Below are 7,159 nucleotides of genomic sequence, written 5' to 3'. Positions count from 1 at the left end.
TAGGGATGTTGAAACAACCCTAATCAAGGCTTTGACACCAAATGATAGCCTAAATGGCTATGAACACACGAAATTGACACAAGAATGCAAAAATCACCAAGTAAACAAAGGGAAAATTAACACACTAGAAGGAGATAAAAAAGAAGAATGCTTGAAATTAAAGGATAGATAGAAAGACCCTTACTCCTATTCAATGATTATCACTAGAAGATGTTTCAAATCTTAAAACACACCTCACAAATAAGAGTTCAAACCTTCTTCTTAGGTGACCCAAAGGACTCACACTTCCTCAAGCACATCTTTCTTACCAAATCATCCAACACAAGTGAAAATCCTAACTTTCAAATGTTCATGGACCAAGTTTTGGTTCTAAGAGATACAACAACCAGACTAAAGCTACAAAATATGAGTAATACTCAATTTGAATCCATCAAAGTCTAATGAAAATACAAGCTAAATGGCCTATTTATACTAATACATACCGAAGGACAAAAGTGCCATTGATGAGGACTTAAAAGGAGGCACCTATAGAGTGCTCTTTTAGAGTGTAAAAAGTCTTCATTGTCCTTCCTTTGAGGTGCCTATGGAGTGTATAAATTCCCCTCCTTCTTTCTCTTGACCAAGGCTTCAAAATACTCCAAAAAGTCTTTAATTGCTTGCCGATTCCGAAGCCTTGAACCTTAGACAATATCTTGTGCTCTTGAGGCACATTGTGCTTGTATCATGAAGTGACTATATATAAGACAAGATCCCAATAAAATCAATTATCAATATATAACAATAAAGATAAGGATAGAATGCCAACTTTGCTTATGCTTATGGGATCATGTACATTACATCCTTTACTTTGATTTATTCTTCTTTACTTTATAAGATTATAAGGCATAATACAAATGACCAGCTGATTAGTGGTAAAAGAGGATGACCCATGCTAGGCATTTTAACCCTTGGTATAAGTTCCTCATAATTACACAAATCATGATCGACCCATCTAGGATTTCCTTTCGCCCCTAGGATACCACCCATAATATTGAGATCGACCCATGCTAGGTGTCTCTTCCACCCCTAGGATACCACCCAAAATATGTAGACTCACATCAGATCATTCTTTTTATCTTTAAAGTTGTTGTTTTGGTGGTAATGTATTAGATTTAGAACTTTGGATCAGCAGCAAAAGGTGTGCAAATATGCACTAGATACAGTAGCAATGCACTCGTAAGGCTTATTTCTGAAAGCACCCATATCATACTAGTATTTAGAAAGAAAATGTACAGATCTAACAAACACATCTTTAGGTACTTTAACAACCTGACAAGTTAGAATAAGGTTGTTAACACATCCTGTAGTTATGTATAACTTGAAAGGAGGAATGCTTAGTAAGCTTACTTTGTAATAAAGGAGTTAGATTCATGACAAAGAGTATAGGATCGATGAACCATACATACCTTGCTGCACAACTGATCACACTTTCACTTAACGTCTTCCCTTTTAGACTACTAATCTACAATAGCATAAGACTAGTATTAGTAGCTAATTAACATATTCACTCCATTTAAACTTACTAAAATAGTAACCGGGCAGTAATCCATAATCAACTAATCCAAGGGTGTTCTCTCAACCTTGTTCTTCTCCAATTACATTCACACATGATGGTTCTTCTTATAAGATCCCCTTAAAAGTTTCATCTTTAATGCACTCTCAAAACGGTATATCAAGTGATGTGGGCAGTAAACTTATGCGACATTCAATTTGATGGTGTACCATTATACTCTTCTTCTACCTTTCAATGGAAATTATTCATACCATTCCCCCAACGTCAACCAAGCAGCCCCCAACATATATATATATATATAAAATAGATCCAAAGCAGCCCCAAATACCCCTTAATTTGGCAACCAAAAATTGAACTCACCATCCCTTGAGTTCTTAACAACAACATATACATAATCCTCAACCAACACACGTATGTAAGAAAAGCGCAAAAATAGACAGTATCCATACCTTAATTTCGGTGGTAGTTTATTCCCTTAATGTATATCTCTTCAATAGCTTGATCCCTTTACTCACAAAACAAAAGTGAAGAGAAAAATCTCTTAATAATCAAGGATAAAGGGACTGCCAAACTTAAAAAGTGATATCTTATAGTTTAATCGTGGAAACATAATCCTTATAGTATTCTTAAGATGTGCTCATGATTTGGTCAATTACCTTTAACTTGGAAGGAAGGTTTTCAAAGAACCCTAGTGGAATTTTAGGGCTTCTGCTATGTAAGAGAGAATAAGAGAGAAAATCTTGAAAGCTATTTTTTTTTGTCTAGTTAAAATGAGCTATAAGGGCTGGTTTTAATCCCTTTAAAAAGAGCTGATCTTGGCCGACTTTCTTGGTCATTTTTGGGCCATAATTTATCAAGTAGGTGATGCACCTACTTGCCCAATAAATTGGGCCTTTGTGGATTAAAAACTATTGGGCCTTGGCTGCCCATTCTCCTCCTTTTCTCTTATTTAATTTGGGCCAGAATTAACTTAAATAGGTGGTAGTGTATTAGGAAAAATAAGATGGTCAAGGGATCCTTAATAGGTGATGCACCTACTTAGTTTTTTATTTGGTCAAAAGGTCAAAGTAGGTGATTCACCTACTAGCTTAAAATAAGTCAAGCAAGCACCTTAATATTTTGTTCCATTTTCAGATCAAAATGCTTATAGTTAAAACTTAAAACTTGGTCACTTAGTCCTTTAGATTCAAATACTTACTTAAGGGCCCAAGTTTATATGCTCTCATTGAAGGTAACTTAATCAAACCATGTTTCAGTATATGTGGGAACTCCTTCAAACCTATTTTACCGTCACCAGTCACATAGGATATCCGAGCCCATTACCTACCCCCTAAGTCCATATCAAGTGCCACATAAGTAGAACTAGTACACGCGGAATATAGGGTGTTACATCAATTTACTACAAATTTTTGGAAGTATTTTAGAGAAATTTGGGGACACAAGTTAATCTAAGTACAACTTTCACCCTCAAACAGATGGACAAGCAGAACATACCATTCAAACACTTGAAGATATGCTACGAGCTTGTGTATTGGACTTTAAAGGTAGTTGGGATGATCATCTACCTCTTATCGAGTTTGCCTACAATAATAGCTATCATTCGAGTATCAAAATGGTACCATATGAGGCTTTGTATGGAAGAAAGTATAGATCACCAATTGGATGGTTTGAAGTGGGTGAAATTACCTTACTCGGGCTAGATATGTTCATCCAGCTATGGAAAAGGTTAAACTGATCCAACAACAACTAGAAACATCCCAAACTATATGCAGATCTTAGGAGAAGGGGGATAGAGTTTCCTATAGGTGATTGGGTATTCTTGAAGGTGTCACCAATGAAGGGGCTTATGAGATTTGGTAAGAAAGGAAAATTAAGTCCACGTTATATAGGCCCATACCATATTACTCGAAGGTTTGGCCAAGTTGTTTATGAATTAGAGCTACCCCAAGAGCTCTCAACAGTTCATCCGGTATTTCACGTCTCAATGCTTTGAAAGTATATTGGAGATCCATCTCATATTAACCCTACTGAATATGTACAAATTACAGAAGATCTCACCTATGAGGAAATACCTATTGCTATTCTAGATCGACAAGTTAAAAAGTTGAGGAATAAGGAAATAGCTTCTGTAAAAGTGGTTTGAAGGAATCAGCAAGTAGAAGAGATCGATGGGAAGCTGAAGAAGCGATGAAAAACAAGTACCCCCATTTGTTCAAATACGAAGAAAAAGTCCAAGATGCTGAATTGGAGCAATAACAAGTGTAAAATATATAGGTACTATGTGGTAATAGGGATATTAAACTTAGGCTTGAACTTATTTTGGTTGGACAGTTATGCTAACATTCGAGGACGAATGTTTCTAAAGGGGGAAGGATGTAACATCCCGTATTTTTCTTGTACTTATTCTAATTATATGGAACCTCGTATGGTTTCATAGGATAGGTAACGGGTGAGGTTTGTTATGCAAGTATTAATGGCATATATAGAATTATATATGCATCCCGTGCTATTTTCATGTGATGCGATCAAGTTAACATCGATACAACTATTTAAATTTGGGATCTTAAGCTAGTATTTGGATCTGAAGTTTAAAGTTACCAATTGTGTATAAGTTGAAGGTTAGATTAAAGGGATTAGGAGCTGAAAATGGAACAAAATATTGAGGTGCTTACTTGACTTAATTAAGGTAGTAGGTGAGTCACCTACTTGAATTATTTGGACCAAATTAATGGACATATGGCTATGGACCATATTTGGGACTATACTAATATACTGTACTCATTTGGGCTCAAATTGAATAGAAGAGAAATAAAGTGGGTATATGGCCCAACACACACAATCTGCCAGGCCAAAATATAATTAAGCCCAAAAAGAAATTAAGCAAGTAGGTGCATCACCTACTTTGAAGTTTCAGCAGCTTGGACCTTAAGTAGGTGCATCACCTACTAGGGATAATTTATGGCTGAAAATGAGGTCAATAAGAAAGGTTCTAGAGGGCCCAATATAAGCTCAATATTGCTGGCAATTCTATTCATTTTAGACACAATTTTGCCCTTTTAAACTTCAGTTTTCTCTCTTAACAAAGGTTAAGAACAGCAGCCCTAAAACTCCTTTTAGGGTTCTTGAAGAAACCCTCACTTTTGCAACCCAAGTTAAGTGAAAACCCTTTAGTTTTTTTTAATTATCTCATGGAAGATTAATTATAAATATATCATAGAATATAGAACAAACAATCTGCTCACTTTTCTTTGGTATTAAAGACCTCTTTTTTTCTTTGGTTTAAAGTGTGAAGGAAAGTTCAAGTTCTTGAAGAGTTCAATTAAAGGAATAAGTTGCAGAATCAAGGTAAGGTAACTGATACATTTTGTTCTCCTTGTCTATGAATTTGAAAGAGAGTTATATATGTGTTGTTATTGAGAACTCAAGAGATGATGAGTTCAATAATGGGTTGCTACAATAAGAGTGATTTGGGACTGTTTTGTGTACTGTTTTGTATGTTCATGTTATGGGCTTCCATGTTGATGTTGGAGAAGGGTGTGATTAGTTTGTAATGAAATATAGAAGAAAGATGTAGGTGGTACACCACCGAACTAATTATTGCCCTTGCTTACTGACCAATGTGTTTTTGTGTGTTGTTTGGAGGGTGTAATAAAGCTGAGGTGGTTTCGATGATCTTATAAGGACATGTATGGTATGTGGGTGTAATGGGAGGTGAAAAGGGTTAATATAACACCCTTGATTGATAGATTACGTGTTTACTGCCCGGTTACTATTTTGGTGAAATTAAGTAGCCTAAATGTGTTGGTTGGTTGCTAATACTAGTTGATCATATATTCTATTGTAGATAAGTAATATAAAAGGCGAGAAGTCATGTCGGGTTAGTTTCGATACTATATAACTAGGTATGTAAGGCATACTCTATTTTGTACTCTGTGGCATGAAATCCAACATTTGTTCCACCAAATATGTTTCCAAGGTTGTCCTGTAACAAGTGACACATAATAGCAGCGTATGATATACCAAGAAGCCAACGATCTTGTTCCCACTCTTTAATATATCAAAACACCTCAATACGTGTTTATTATTAAACCTGCCATCTATCTTCATTTGAAAATTTCAGAAGTTCTCCATTTACTCAATTAAGACCCATGTGTTATTTTAAGCTCCTAAACACTTCATTGGTGTGCCAACTGCTCTCTACCTCATTTTTGTTGCATTAAGTGCCTATTTACATGTCTCTTAGTGGCAGGTTATTATTTCAAGGTACCATAATATTACAACCACCAAAGTAACAATATCAAAGACTAAATAAACAAAGTAACGAAAATCTATAAAACGAGTGGCAGCTCAGGGGCATAAGCCTAGCATAGGCCGATCTCGATATCTTTATATATGGGTGGTAGCTCAGGGACATAAGCCTAGTATGGGCCGATCCCAATCTTTATATGTAGGTGGTAGCTCAGGGGCATAAGCCTAGCATGAGCCGATCCTAATTTATCTATTTACCACTGATCAGCTGGTCATTTGCATGATATATGTCTTACAAATATTATGAAGTAATATGGTAAAAATGAAGAAAGGAACATAATGTATGTATTCTCACAAGTATATATAAAGGTTGTCTACTAGTACTACTTATATCTAATTTCTATTGAGTTGTTATATCATGTGTTGTTACCTTCAGCCTTACATATTCAGTAAATAAGTTCGTACTGACGTCCCTCACGGAGGACCAGTATTTCATGCTACAGGCATATGTACTTCAGCTTATACACCTCCCTAGTAGTAGCGCAAGATTTTCAATGACTATTGGTGAGCTCCAGGTTAATTCGGGGCTTTCCGAGTCTATTCCATATATTTTTGTATTATGCAATGAGTCAAGAGTAGGGCGGGGGTTTGTCCCGATCCTAACTAAGTCTATGTATCTTTTAGAGGCTTTGTAGACTAATGTAAAGTTATGGAAGTATTTTTCTTTAGACGCGGTGGCCCCAACGACCAAGTATTGTATATATAAGTTTGTGCTTGCCTATGTAATTATTCTCATCGATACAAATATCATGTTGGTAAGAACCTTTGGTTGTCATAGTTACTTTTATGGGAATTTCAAGGTGATGAATTGGTTCTCTTGGGCCTCTACGGTTATGGGTGCCTATCCACCCCAAAAGGATTTGAGGCATGACAAAAAAGGTATTAATGGTATCACTAAAGGCAAAAGGTAAGACTACATTTATCTTAGAAACCATAAGACACAATTGTTTCATTACCTCTTCAAGTGTCCTCATCAAAAGTGGTGCCACTATTGGTCTTATAGTGCACAAAACCCACATAGCATTATTATTCAAATAAGTGGACCAACTAACAAGTTCCCTACCTCTACATAATACAAATCCAAAACTAGTATGGATGTTATCTAGGCAAAGAGGTAGTATAAGAAGGAATCAAGTGTAGAGGAATCATCCAAGGTGTCATCTATAAGAATGCAATTTGGCCTATAAGATATAACACATAAAGCACAAAAGGATGGATTTAAGGCACTAAAGCACATATGACCTCTTTCTTTCAAGTAAAGTATCAACTTGGAATCCACAAGTTGGGAATCATGCAACT

At 35.9% G+C, this 7,159-nt stretch overlaps 1 long non-coding RNA gene across 1 annotated transcript; it reads right to left on the bottom strand.

Annotated features, from left to right (window-relative positions):
• Positions 1 to 270: 270 nt before the first annotated feature.
• On the bottom strand, positions 271 to 2,303 carry LOC107869694. Its single transcript, XR_001673905.2, has 4 exons — positions 2,209 to 2,303; positions 2,002 to 2,057; positions 1,446 to 1,501; positions 271 to 732 (listed from the first exon to the last, which is right to left on the bottom strand). It is a non-coding gene; the product is annotated as an uncharacterized LOC107869694 (long non-coding RNA).
• Between the last annotated feature and the right edge of the window lie 4,856 nt (positions 2,304 to 7,159).

The sequence above is a fragment of the Capsicum annuum genome, chromosome 4, assembly GCF_002878395.1.
Source record: "Capsicum annuum cultivar UCD-10X-F1 chromosome 4, UCD10Xv1.1, whole genome shotgun sequence".
In the NCBI taxonomy this organism is placed as follows: Eukaryota; Viridiplantae; Streptophyta; class Magnoliopsida; order Solanales; family Solanaceae; genus Capsicum; species Capsicum annuum.
This window is presented reverse-complemented; position numbering and strand designations above follow the sequence as displayed.